This window comes from Hemiscyllium ocellatum, chromosome 29, assembly GCF_020745735.1.
Source record: "Hemiscyllium ocellatum isolate sHemOce1 chromosome 29, sHemOce1.pat.X.cur, whole genome shotgun sequence".
NCBI lineage: Eukaryota > Metazoa > Chordata > Chondrichthyes > Orectolobiformes > Hemiscylliidae > Hemiscyllium > Hemiscyllium ocellatum.
This window is the reverse complement of record NC_083429.1, coordinates 33539482-33554225: the sequence shown is the minus strand read 5'-3', so window position 1 is coordinate 33554225 and position 14744 is coordinate 33539482. Positions and strand designations below refer to the sequence as shown.

Sequence of the window (14744 nt, the reverse complement as noted above, 5' to 3'; positions counted from 1 at the left end):
AATATTTTGTTACTTCTATTTCAGGTCAGACAGTGCTACCGACAGGTTTGGGTAAGTGGTTGCTGTATCTTATATAATGAAAAATGAAATTGGATCCTGCATGAATATGAAGTTCATTTTAGTGTGTAACATTGTAGGTTTGGTGGACTATACTTAAGATTGTGACCTTGTACTACTAAGACATGGTGTATTGGTGATGGAAATCTATTCATCAAAATAAGAGAACCATAAAGTTCAGAGTGAATATTTGTGCAGTTGTAAGTATCTGTAATAATATCCAGTGTTTATCTGGCCAGGTTTCTGTTTATCTATTGGTTGCATTAGTAATGATAATTAAGTGCATCTTCTGAACGTATCCATTCAAGAAGAGAAAATTTCAGCAATAGAATGTTGCAGTTGAATAGTATAGTCTCTGTCACTTGACTGTCAACGCTGTATTAATTGAGTTAATCCCCACTTCCTGGTTGTCTCAACCACTCCTCCAATCTCCAACAAGTTTCTAATGGATACAATCCACACCAAAGTCTACAGTTTAATATACAATAATAATGTCAACCCAAGACTAATTATATTTATATTGTGCAAAATGGAGAACTTACATCAGTGTTGTCGATGATGCTTTATTGAATTTGAGGTTTGTAGGCAGATAGAGCATTCATCAGTGTGCTTTAGTCTACATTATACCTGCACTGCAAGCACTCATACCATTAATTCTTCTCAGTAATGTTGTTATCTTGTTAAATTTAAAATTCTATGTTTGTAGAAGTAAAATCTGTTGAAATGCAGCAAGTCCCTTTTCTATTTACCAGCAATGAGATAAGTCAACTTACAATGCTTTAAAATTTGTATTTACTTATCATAGAACATAATGTCAGAAACTGAATTTAAATATCGATTATTTATTATTTGCATTTATTTCATACACTTATACAGTAAATGTGTCAGAAAAATGAATGTATTCTCTTCATTCAAAAGAAAAGTATACTGGCTGCTAAGGTTAAATCAAAGTGTTAATTCCAAAATTTATTGTGGTCTATGCCAATATGATTTTTTAAAATTTCATATATGCAAACTACCTGATTTACACACAATTGTACTTCACATTCTTGATGTGGTTCACTAATGTTATAGGTGATCTATTATAACATTCAAGATAGGACATTCAGTGCATATTTTTGTTTGTCAGTCAAATTTTCTTGAAAACTGAAAAAAACCAATCATTTAGAATTAACAGATAGACACTTAAAGATCACAGTGTAGTATCTGATCATTTCCCCAGGGTGCACGATTACCGACTTCACCTTCACATTTTTTAAAATACAGATAATACAGCCTAAGTAACTAATCATCTGTGAGGTCTTTGATTGTTTACAACACTTAGGCTTCATGGCCCTAAAAAGAAACAGATTAACATTGAATAACAGGATGTTGCATTGTGTAGGAGAGAATGTTCCTTTCCTTATGAAAGGGAATATAATCTTACTCTGAGGAATTGCAGTAAAAAATTTGTTAGTTCACAGAAAAAGTGTGCTGAATCTGAGTGCTGTAATGGAATCAGAGTTTTGAGATTTAAAACTGAAAATCACATTTCAACATGCTAATTAAAAAAAGATGAAATTTTATTGACCCAAGTTTTTGCTTATTTAATGGCAATCCAAATTTTAAGTGGTATAGAACACAATTGTATTTCAGGAGAATGATACATTATGTATATTTTGTTCCAAAAATAGCTCTGAACTGGTGAATGTTAAAAAGAAAAGTAGACCCAGAGGGTGATTGTGGTTCTTATTCAGTTATTTGGTCCTGTAAAAAACTCTGCTCCAAGTTATACCAGGATATATAAAACAATCAATCTGGTATGTCAAATGCAAAGTTCATTGGATTAAAAAGTGAAAAAAAAGTTCACTCTTGTTTCTAATTGATCCTGAAATGTCAGGATTTACTTCAGATGAATCAGATGGAGAGATGGAATCCCAAAAAAATGAAAAACGTTTGTGTATAAACTTTACTTTTTATAGCTGTTTGGCAGTATTAATTAAAGTATTATATTTATATCATAGAGCGCTTTTGACTGGAAAGAGGGCTTTGATCGATAGAGGCTCTGTCATGGAGAATGTTGATGATGATTGATAGTTAACAGCGAAACTTTGCTCAAATTTTAAACTAGCTATGTTAATTGTGGTCATGGCATTACCCTGAGAAATGTACCAGCAAGTGACTCAATTATTGTGTTGAGTTGAAACAGATGCAGTGCCTGAACATGTTCTCTTTGCCTCCAGGGAATAGACACCTCTGTACCAAGATAAGTGTAAGAACTCAGGAAGCCCAACTGGAAAGAAACATTATTTATTGTTGAACACCAAAGTAAAGCCACTATCTGTGGCATGCATAGACTTTTCCCAGCTTGGGAGAAACAGTTCTGTGAACCCATCTGTGGGTCTGCTTTATAGATATTTCCAATCAGCTTGTTCAACGATGTTATTACACACCTTTGGAGCAGGTGGGACTTGAACATGGACCTCCTGACTCAGAAGTAGAGATTCTACCACTGTGCCATAAGATCCCTACCCTGTACTGCACCTGGTGTTTTCGTATGGTCTCCCATCCAAGTACTAACCAGGCCTTAGTTTTTGAGACCAGACAAGATCAGACTACAAATCCATAGGCAAGGTGCTGCTTTATTCTTGTATGAAATTGTTATCAGAAATAACTTTACCATCACCGAATCACGTGACTTTATAAAATCTGTTTACCTATTAGCCACAGTGCAGACAATTAGAAGTTTACATGCAAAGCCCATTATGAGCATTGTGATCCATCAAAATTGAGGGGAGGGATAGCGATAGCAGAAAAGGATTAAATCAAAATGGAATTGCAGGGGAAGACAGTCTATTGTTTATTTTCTTAATGTATTTTCTAATCAAACTGTTTAGATACATTGTTACACACCTCTGAATCAGACACCCATTAGCTGAGCTGAAAATGTGTTGCTGGTCAAAGCACAGCAGGCCAGGCAGCATCTCAGGAATAGAGAATTCGACGTTTCGAGCATAAGCCCTTCATCAGGAATAAGAGAGAGAGCCAAGCAGGCTAAGATAAAAGGTAGGGAGGAGGGACTAGGGGGAGGGGCGATGGAGGTGGGATAGGTGGAAGGAGGTCAAGGTGAGGGTGATAGGCCGGAGTGGCCTCCCCACCTACGTTCGCCCTTTAGTCCAAGAACTCCCCACCTACGTTCGCCCTTTAGTCCAAGAACTCCCCACCTACGTTCGGGACCCTTTAGTCCAAGAACTTCCCACCTACGTTCGGGACACCACCCACGCCCTCACCTCCTCCAGGATTTTCGCTTCCCCGGTCCCCAACGCCTTATTTTCACTATGGACATCCAGTCCCTGTACACCTCCATCCCCCATCACGAAGGACTCAAAGCCCTCCGCTTCTTCCTTTCCCGCCGCACCAACCAGTACCCTTCCACTGACACCCTCCTTCGACTGACTGAACTGGTCCTCACCCTGAATAACTTCTCTTTTCAATCCTCCCACTTCCTCCAAACTAAAGGAGTTGCCATGGGCACCCACATGGGCCCCAGCTATGCCTGCCTCTTCGTAGGATATGTGGAACAGTCCATCTTCCGCAACTACACTGGCACCACCCCCCACCTTTTCCTCCGCTACATCGATGACTGTATCGGCGCTGCCTCGTGCTCCCACGAGGAGGTTGAACAGTTCATCAACTTTACTAACACCTTCCATCCCGACCTGAAATTCACCTGGACTGTTTCAGACTCCTCCCTCCCCTTCCTAGACCTTTCCATTTCTATCTCGGGCGACTGACTCAACACAGACATCTATTATAAACCGACTGACTCCCACAGCTACCTGGCCTACACCTCCTCCCACCCTGCCCCCTGTAAAAACGCCATCCCATATTCCCAATTCCTTCGTCTCCGCCGCATCTGCTCCCAGGAGGACCAGTTCCAACACCGCACAGCCCAGATGGCCTCCTTCTTCAAGGACCGCAGATTCCCCCAGACGTGATCGACGATGCCCTCCACCGCATCTCCTCCACTTCCCGCTCCTCCGCCCTTGAGCCCCGCTCCTCCAACCGCCACCAAGACAGAACCCCACTGGTTCTCACCTACCACCCCCACCAACCTCCGCATACAACGTATCATCCGCCGTCATTTCCACCACCTCCAAACGGACCCCACCACCAGGGATATATTTCCCTCCCCTCCCCTATCAGCGTTCCGCAAGGACCACTCCCTTCGTGACTCCCTCGTCAGATCCACACCCCCCACCAACCCAACCTCCACCCCCGGCACCTTCCCCTGCAACCGCAGGAAATGTAAAACTTGCGCCCACACCTCCACACTCACTTCCCTCCAAGGCCCCAAGGGATCCTTCCATATCCGCCACAAGTTCACCTGTACCTCCACACACATCATCTATTGCATCCGCTGCACCCGATGTGGCCTCCTCTATATTGGTGAGACAGGCCGCTTACTTGCGGAACGCTTCAGAGAACACCTCCGGGCCGCCCGAACCAACCAACCCAATCACCCCGTGGCTCAACACTTTAACTCTCCCTCCCACTCCACCGAGGACATGCAGGTCCTTGGACTCCTCCACCGGCAGAACACAACTACACGACGGCTGGAGGAGGAGCGCCTCATCTTCCACCTGGGAACCCTCCAACCACAAGGTATGAATTCAGATTTCTCCAGTTTCCTAATTTCCCCTCCCCCCACCTTGTCTCAGTCGGTTCCCTCAACTCAGCACCGCCCTCCTAACCTGCAATCCTCTTCCTGACCTCTCCGCCCCCACCCCACTCCGGCCTATCACCCTCACCTTGACCTCCTTCCACCTATCCCACCTCCATCGCCCCTCCCCCCAGTCCCTCCTCCCTACCTTTTATCTTAGCCTGCTTGGCTCTCTCTCTTATTCCTGATGAAGGGCTTATGCTCGAAACGTCGAATTCTCTATTCCTGAGATGCTGCCTGGCCTGCTGTGCTTTGACCAGCAACACATTTTCAGCTGTGATCTCCAGCATCTGCAGACCTCATTTTTTACCCATTAGCTCAGCACAATCACTGCATCATTACAGTCCCTGAGGGTCAGCTTTTTTTTAATTGAGTGGTATCACAAAACCAAACAACTTTACTGCCACCAAATCACCATGACTTTTGTTTTTAACTGCTAACCACCACCAGTGCAGGGTCTTTTTTTTGAGTACTAAAGTTCACTTTTTTGTTTAAATGGGAAATATTAGAGTATCGGAAGCCAGTAGGATTGGCCACTGTGGGATTAAAACCATGACCTTTGCAGTAACCATCATGCTGTAACCGTCTTGGCTAATCAGCTAGTGGGCCATTACTGTGGTCCTCTTGTTTATTAGTCCAGTGAACCACTAAACCAGTGTCACCCACTGATTTATCTCTTTTTTTTAAACTAGGGTTTGCTTTATTTGTTTATTTTGGTGTTTTTTCTGTATCCTGAAGTGTGATCAGAAGCAACTTAGTGACTCTCAACCACTGAGATGTTTTTTTCTGCTTGTTCTTTCTTTTGATGACTACTGGTAATCACCCATGTAGCTCACCAAATATTTACAAGCAAAGTTCATTGTGGGCAGTGGGAGAGAGGGAAGGGGCTAAATCAAAATGAAGTTGGAGGGGGAGATAAATTTTATCCCCCATGGTGCCCACTTCACTCTAAAGACATCGAGAGCATTGATGGACACTGTGTGCTTCCTCTCTAAGTACACCTGGGCACAAATGTAACCATAGAAGAGGGACAGGCAGTCAGCAGATATGAACCCCCCCACAGCCCCTTGCCTGGATCTGTTTATAGCCAGCCTGGCCAGGCCCAGGAGCAGACCCACGAGGAGGCCCTCCGATCTGCCTGCACTTCTCTATATCGGGGGCCTAAAGATCAGGCACAGTAGACTGAATTGCAACCAAAAACAAAACAAAAGATTTTTCAGATAACGAAAAAGGGACTGCAATTGCCTGGAACTAATAATAACATGGTTCATGGACTGCACTGAAAAATAAGCAGTTGGGCTGGGAGTTTGTGAACTGCCACAATCTACAGTTATAAGGCACTGCTGCATGCAATATCCTCCAGCCCAGGTTCCTAATGAAAAATGAGAGGACTCCCACATGGAAAACCGTCCACTAGGGATCTCTGCTGTCTATTGGAAAATAAGCACATTAAGGTGTGAGGAGTCTTCTTTATCATTTTTTTTAAACTGCTTCAAACATGTACTTACACAACTCTAGAGCAGGTGGGACCTGAACCCAGACCTCCTGACTCAGAGGTAGAGACACCAACATTGTGCCAAAAGAGCCCTCCAGGGTTCTTCTTTAGTTTCTTAATATTCAGAAGTGCTATTGTGCACAACTAAGTCACCTTCCCACCATCAAAATCAATGTTTTTTAAACCTATTAACCATCACCAGTAATAGGTCTGCTTTATTTTTTCCTAATCAACTTGTTCAAAGATGTCATTGCACATCTCTTAAGAAGTTGGGACTTGAGTTTGAACCGCCTGGCTCAAAGGAAGGAATGCTCCCATTGTACCACAAAAGCCCCAAGGGGTTTGCATTATCTTTTCTATCTAGAAAGGGTTTGCTTCATTTTTTTCTCTTTCTATCCAAAAGTCTTTTCATACATAAGTGAGCGACATTCCCACCACCAAAATCACCATAACTGTTTTGTTTGTAAACTGTTAACAGCTACCAGTCAAAACACCCGTGCAGCCAACCGAGTATTTACAAGCAAGGCAATGGGCAACGTGAGCTATCAGAGATGATGGGGGAGGGGTAAGGAGAGTGGGAAAGGACTAAATCAAAATGGAATTGGATGGAGAAATAAGCACTCTTTCCCCTGCAGTCTCCATCTCTTTCTAAAGGCATCAAGAGAATTAAGGGTGTGTTTTGTCTTTTTTTTTACTTTTGTTTTTACCCAGAAGTGCCATTACACACAACTGAGTTACCAACCAATCACCAAACTTCATTGTGACTTTTGTTTCTCTAATTTTTTTTAAACCAATAACCACCACCAATTTTTGAAAAAAAACGGAGAACTCATTAAATTGGAATTCACTGGAATTGAACCGACGACTAATATTTCCAGGGGTACATGCTAACCATTTGAACTAACAAATCATTACATGAGTTTGTTTTTTTTTGCCTGTTGCCATTGATAATACCAAGGAAACTCATACTTTACCAGTTCCACAGGGATATTAATTAGTGATTCCTCATGGGCCCTATACGGATTATCACAACAAGTAACATGTAGAATGTGAAAGTGTGCCACACTACAAAGCCAATTGACAATCTTACTGAGTACAAGACAAAAAGAAATGGCATCAAAATATGTTTTCTTTTCAGATGTTCTTTTGTTTTCAGCTCCCTGCACCTACCAATGCTACCTCAAGTTAAAATCCATCATGCGTTTACTATTATGTAGGAGTTGTCAATACATAGAATACTTTCAGTTCTGATGACGGGCTTGAAACATTAACTCTATTTCTGTCTGTATAGATGCTGCCAGATTTGTTGAGATTCCCCATCGCTTTCTGTTTTTGTTACAGAATGCATGCTGTTTGAATACTGTTCTGGACCTTGTATATTATCACACAGTTTCTCAGTTTAAAAACAATTTATGTGTGCATGCCTTTATTCCTTAACCAGTTAAAGAATCCCATTTAAAATAAGTTTCATTCTTCAGAATAATAGGCAGTTGTACAATGATAGAATAAGCAGGGATAATCTAAACTCATTGTTAAACAGGAAAGATTTATTGCCATGCAAAGCCTACGCCATTTATATTGTATTACATTTTTAAAATATAAATTACCCTCTTAGCTACGTAGATTAAATTATTCAACTATATTGATCTATACATCCACTGTCATGTTTTATGGAAAATTGTACTTTTTCAACACAAATCCAAATGGAGTTCTTGTATACAAAGCTATTAAACATCAAATCACATAGGCATGTTTTGATAAAATAAAAAGGTTTTCTGGGTGGTAAAAAAAGATCCTAGTAATGGCTGCCTAGACTCTTAACCCCAATAGCTATCCATCTATTCAGCTGTATCATGGAGACCAGTAATTACAATGCCTTAATTTACATCAAAATTCTTGTTTTTCTCCACCCCATGGCCCATTTCCAGATAATGAAGAGATGCTAATACATGGTTAGAACAGGAAATAGTGTCTTTTTAAACATAGTTCTATTGATTTTCACTACTGTTGTCTTTTGGTAATGTGTTATTCTGTCAGGTCAACTCATTGTGAACTGATACCCTTCAGAGTTTAATGCTCATAGTATGTGATTTAGTAAGTTTCTACTTGCAACCTTAATGTTCATTATTTTTTCACAATTTTTCACAGCTGTTAAGTGTGGAGAAAACATATTATTTTGAAAGATGAAAATGAATTCTCAAACTCAGTGGGTTAATAACTAATTCTGTGGTACATCTTTTGGGTTGTTCTATGTTGACAGTTGGGCTGAAACATTTTCCTTTGGTTCTAACTTCATGCACTACAAATTATGTGGTATATCACGGCTTGATGTTCCTCCATGACATTTCTTTCTCTATTTTCACACAATAGACTTTTTCAGTGGCTTGGGAAAAAAAAATTAGTGAATAGTATAAGCATCTAAATTATGCTTCTGATCCACTTCTTGTAAAGATTTCATTTCTTATTCCCAGTTTTCACATCTGCCACATCTATTATGATTATGCCACACTGCATACAGAGTTTATGCAAAATTTCCCTTTTACCTTTAGCATTATTCCCATGATTCCTCTTATCATTGTCACCTCTTTCCTCAAAAATAAAGCTTTTGACTTCTATGACCTTAGAAATTATGGTCCCATCTTCAACTTTCCTCTTCAGAAACCTTGAACCGACTGTAACCTCCCAAATTAACCTCACACTTTTCTATGATTTCATGATGGAATCCTTGCATTCATATTTCTTTTCCTGCCACAGTTAGAAACTGTGACTATAACCATGATAAATTCTTCCTCCTAGTGTTCTTCACTTGTTCTCTTTAACATGGTTGACTATACTATTCTTCTTCAATGCTTCTGTACTGCTTTATAGCTGGGTGGGGCTTCACTCAACTGTTTCACTCATTTCCACTCAATGCTGAAGAGTTAACTGTAAATGCTTCTCTCCCACACTTCTAGTGTTAACTCTGGTCTCCTCCAAGAATGTAGCATTTACTCTGCCTCCAGCCGCATTTCTCAATCACGTCTTGTGAAAACAAAATTGTTTCCATGTGTACTCTGACAATGTCAAGTTCTATTTTTCAACTCACTTCAAAACTTAAATTAGCAAACAACTTGTTTGCAGTACTTTACTGCATTAGCAGAATTTATTTCCAACTCAATATTTAGAATACCAATATATACCACTAAACTCGATTCTCCAGATCCCAACTCCATCTCTGTACAAGCAACTATATAAAATGTGCAACTATGGCATCATATTTAACCATGTGATGAACTTCCAAATATACATGCCACATTAAGGTTACTTATTTTCATATTTCTAACATCACCCAAAACTACTACTGCCTCAAATCGATTGCAGTTGCTATTGCATCTCATCATTTCTTTTTGTCACTAAAATTGGCCATGTCATTGCAATCGGGTCTCCTAAGTTTTGCTCCCTTCAAATTGAGCTAATCAAAAAACACTGTTGCTCCAAATCCATGACTTTTATTGGCTCCTCATTAAGAAATGCTTAATTTTAAGATTATTGTTTGTTTTTTAAGATCCATCCAGGGCCTCTCATCCTCCTGTCTGTGTGGCCTTCTGCAGACCAGTTATCTTTTTGAATTATGTGTACTTCTCCATTTCTGGCTGTTGGCACATTCTGGATTTTAATATCTTCACCATTTGACATCTGCACTATTGGCTCCAAAGTTCTACACTCTGATATTTCTTTCCAAATCTCTCCATGTTGTCACTTTTGTTTGATCAGCTTAATAGCTTTTTATGGGGTTTGGTATCAAATTTTGTTTGATAACATTTTTGCTTTAGAAGCATAATATATGTACTATATATATGGTAGTGATGGTATACAAACACTGAAGAAGGGAAACCATTCTGATTCAAATACATCAACTTTAGACATAGTGGCCCAAAATTAGGAATCCTACCAACCACCAGAACGTTGACTTGGTGGGATTCCTGTCATCAGTTTGCTCTTGTCCACACCCCAAGCTGAAGCCTGAATCCTTAGTATGGCAACTTATAAATAAAGGAGTAAATGTAGAACAACTGGCCTACTTGCCTTGGATGTAAAAGGCTCCTGAGTGACACTTCTCATTGTTGCTCTGAAGCAGGTGCACTTGCTGTACAGTGGCTACACTTACACATTACTGCAATAAACAAATGTTATTTGATCTAAGGCACATTTTTCAGACTAGTTGATATTTCCATATAGTTTAGTAGAACTGAGATACACGTGACATCATTTTTTTAAGCTCATTCATTAATTATTAGGATGAACCTTTTCATCTTGGCCTGAACTGCAACACCAGGACCAGTGGTGATGAATTCGAAACATACTGAACTCTGCAGTGGCCTAATATTGAGCTGTGGTGTTAGCATTCCACCTCTGGATTCCTGATCAATCAGACAATGAAAGTGGGATGAGGTGCTTGATAGACCAAGGATTATAATAGGTAATCTGGACATAGATTTCTGAGACTGCGGGAATTACAGAAAGGAGTGGAAACCTGAAAAGGCTGCTTTTTGTATCTCCAACTGTTAGATGGAAGCCCTGCTGTGGAATATGAAGGACTGCAATGCAGTGATGTTTTCCAAGCACAGGAGGAAGAGGATAACCTGTTTAACCATGCAGCAATGCAAATGGTTAATAAACTAAGCAACAGAAATGTGGTCTCTCGAACCTAGTGATAGGACACAAAGAAGGTTTAGGACCTCTGGAAAGTAGGAAAGTTAAGTAGCATAACAATTTCAAGTGTGATATCCAAAATAATTCTCAGAACAATATTCCCTGCAATTGCACTTACTGATTTCTCTTCAGGTATGTCATGACCTCATCTGAGCAGCAACTCTCGCACACCATCAGACTATTGAGGAATTATAGGCTGTTTCGCCTGACATTGGTGGTGGTGGGGAAGATGCTGGAATCAATTATTAAACATGTAATAACTGAGCATTTGGAGAGCGGTGACAGAATCAGTCCAAGTCAGCATGGATTCACTGAAAGGAAATCATGATTGACAAATATTCTGGAATTTTTATTGAGGATGTGACCAGTAGAGTAGATAGCGATGAATCAGTGGATGTTGTGTATCTGGACTTTCAAAAGGCTTCTGACAAGGTTCCACATGAGTTTAAAAAGCAAAATTAAAACTCATGTTTTTGTAGGTAATGGATTGACATGGATAGAGAACTAGTTGTCAGACAGGAAGCAGAGAGTTGGAATAAATGTGTCCTTGTCAGAGTGACAGGCAGTGAGAGTGGTGTGCCATGGGTTCAGTGCTGAGACCTCAGCTGGTCACAGTATACATTAGTGGTTTGGATGAAGGAATTGGATGCCATATTTCCAAATTTGCAGATGACACTCAGCTGGGTGGCAGTGTGTACTGTGAGGAGGATGCTTAGAGGTTGCAGGGTGACTTGGACAGATTAGTTAAGTGGGCAGATACTTCAAAAATGCAATATCATGTGGATAAATGTGATGTTATCCACTTTGGTCACGAAAGCAAGAAGGCAGATTATAATCCGAATGGTGGCAATTTAGGAAAAGGTGAGGTGTGATGTGACCTGGGTGTCATGGTGGAACAATGGCTGAAGGTTGGCATGCAGGTGCAGCAGTGAGGAAAGCTAATGGTATGCTCTCCTTCATAACAAGAGGATTTGAGAATTAAAGTAAGGATGTCTTGCTACAGTTATACAGGGCGTTGGTGAGGCTATTCCTTGATTATTTTGTGCAGTTTTGGTCTCCTAGTCTGAGGAAGGAGGGAGTCCAGTGAAGGTTCACCAGACTTATTCCTGGGATGGCAGGACTGATAATATGAGGAAAGACTGGAATTTAGAAGAATTAGTTGGGGGGGGGGGGGCGTGCAGGGGGGTGGGGGGGGTGTCTCGTAGAAACATAAAATATCTTGATGAGACTGGACAGGCTAGATGTGGAAGAAATTTCCTGATGATGGGGAAGTCCAGAAAAATGGGTCAAAACAATCTAAGAATAAGAGATAAGCCACTCAGGACTGGGATAATGAAGAATTTCTTCACTCAGAGTTGTGAAACTGTAGACTCTCCCACAGTAAGCTGTTGGGGCCAGTTCATTAGATATATTCAAGAGGGAGCTGGATGTGGCCCTTGAGGCTAAAGGGTTCAGGAGATATGGGGAGAGGCAGGAATGGGATATTGAGATTACATGGTCTGTCATGATTATATTGGATGGTGGTGCAGGTTCGAAGGGCCGAAGAGCCTACTTCTGGACCTATTTTCTATATTTCTATGAAATAAAAAGCCAAAATTAAAACCAATCACTATTTTCTGCACTAATTTGAAAACTTAAATGTTTTAAGGTTGAAATAAGCTAGTAAAAATTCTGAGACTTCCAGGTCAACCAGCATCCTAATTCATTTGGTAAATTGCAAAACTAAACAGGGAAGCTGTAAATAGCCATTAAGTGTGACAAAGGTGTATTTTAAGCTTTTGTGTTGATATCTTGTAATATATACTAGAAGCCTACACAAACGTTCAACAATACCTGAAAGCATAAATTTATAAATAACTGCAAGCCTGATTCTGAATATCAATGCACTACTTTGAAAATGTTTTTGCATTTTATAGAGCATGAGCAAGATTTATTCTGCAGATTGTTTTGATGAAATTATTTTGCTTTAATTTCCTTTTTGCATGTAACCTGTGCCACTTAATCTTTCTTGATTAGAAGGGAAGACAATCATTGAATTCAGCACATGAACAGCTCAGGGTAGCTGACTTGCTGTGTGGGAGATCATAAGTATGATACTTTTACATTCGGATTAGATTTACAAGAAGAGTCCGACCTCATCAAGTAAAATTAAACAGACTACGGGTTGCAGAATATTGATTTGTTTAAGATATTTTTATGTTTCATATGCTCTTAGTTTAAGTAAACTTAAAATATGAAGTACTTGTATCCATTGAATATTCAGAAAGTATTACATCTAAATGAAGCAGATCAACAAACATTTTGATCATATTGCTTTCTAAAGTTGTATAAATAAAGAATTTACAGTAGTCAGCATTCAGTGATCATTCTGATAATGCCTAGCCTCAGAAGAAGCAAAGAATCTGTGGGCATTAGTTCTGCTGAGTAAAGGAAAACAAAGATTAAAGATTAAGTTATTCAATGTTAGGTAATGATCAGGGAAAGCTAATTGTGGTGCAGTGTTAGTGCCCATACCTCTGTACCAAAGGTGTGTGCAGGTTGTTCCACTATAATGTGCACTTCGTCAGCATGAATTGCCTGTAACACGATTGATAACTTGTGGACATTGTTTGGATAACGCAAACTTTCTACTGAACAGGTATGACAATTTTCTATTAGCAATCTTCTGCAGCATGATTTTCTATAGCGGTTTTCCATTGCACAATTTTCTATAGCGTGAGGTTGATGAGAAAATGTATTTTACAAATATCATTTACAATTTATGTGTGCTATTTTCTGTTATTATTCTACTGGGCAAAGTGCAGTTCCAGTTCCAAAACTAAACGAGCAACAAGTCATTGAACAAAGCTTAAATGCAAGTCACTTCTGAATAAATATTCATGGAACATTGTATCTCTGGGCACCCAGAAATGCATCTGTGTCAGTATTCCTGTACCTGTTGTAATGTAAGATTACGTCAGACATACTTGTTTACATTGTTAAAGAAACAAATTGTGATTTTATCCATTATGCATTATTTTGTGCATTTTTTTATACTTTTCCCTTACAATACTACTCTGCTGTCATAAAATAATTCATAAATTATTTTGAATCATTTGGCATATATCCTTCTGATTATATTTATCTTCAAAAGCTAGTATCCTGCATCCGCACTGTTGACATTTTGCACACTTTCATATAAATCATTGTGCTACGTATTCAAAATGTTGACTTCATGCAGAGCACAGAAAACATGTGAGTAACTCGATGCCTGTTGTGCATTTCATCACTTTAGCAAGACTTCAATCTGTTGAACTGTCTGTGAGTTACAGTTGAATAATTCTAGAATTTGGTGCCAGTAATTTTAAGGAGTAAGTTACCTATGGAAATGTGAAAGATTGAAAACTCAACAATCATTTATTGGTTGCCTTTGTTCTATGTAAACTGATCATAAATATAACCACTTGAGCTAGAAAGGAATATTTGTGATGTATCAACTTTTAAATCTTTGAAGTGCAATGGTGAGCTTTTCTTGTGTTCAATAATTACAAAGTGAGTTACTTTTCCTTACATCTCCAACACGGTTAGATAAACAACTGGAATGTTCATTATTGTGGCAGTTTTGGGGTTTGTGAAATCTTTATGGCTTCTGATTTTCTTCTTTCACCTAACAAATTCTGTGCATGCTGCTTATACTTTAACAGACTGTTGACTATATTCAGTTTTCTCAGTCATGGAAATCATAGATTTATTTCAAAGGAAGTGTTAAAAATGGGTTTTCTTGAATAAAAACAAAGAGAGAAAGGTTGGGTTCCAGAA

At 39.5% G+C, this 14744-nt stretch overlaps 1 protein-coding gene across 4 annotated transcripts in view; it reads left to right on the top strand.

Annotated features, from left to right (window-relative positions):
• Positions 1 to 14744, top strand: part of LOC132829473 (protein Aster-B-like) — a 599261-nt gene that overhangs the window by 317348 nt on the left and 267169 nt on the right. For all 4 annotated transcript variants that reach the window (XM_060846670.1, XM_060846671.1, XM_060846666.1 and 1 more), the window contains exon 3: positions 25 to 51. The gene's annotated coding sequence lies outside the window, so the exon portion shown is untranslated. The remainder of the gene's footprint in view (positions 1 to 24; positions 52 to 14744) is intronic.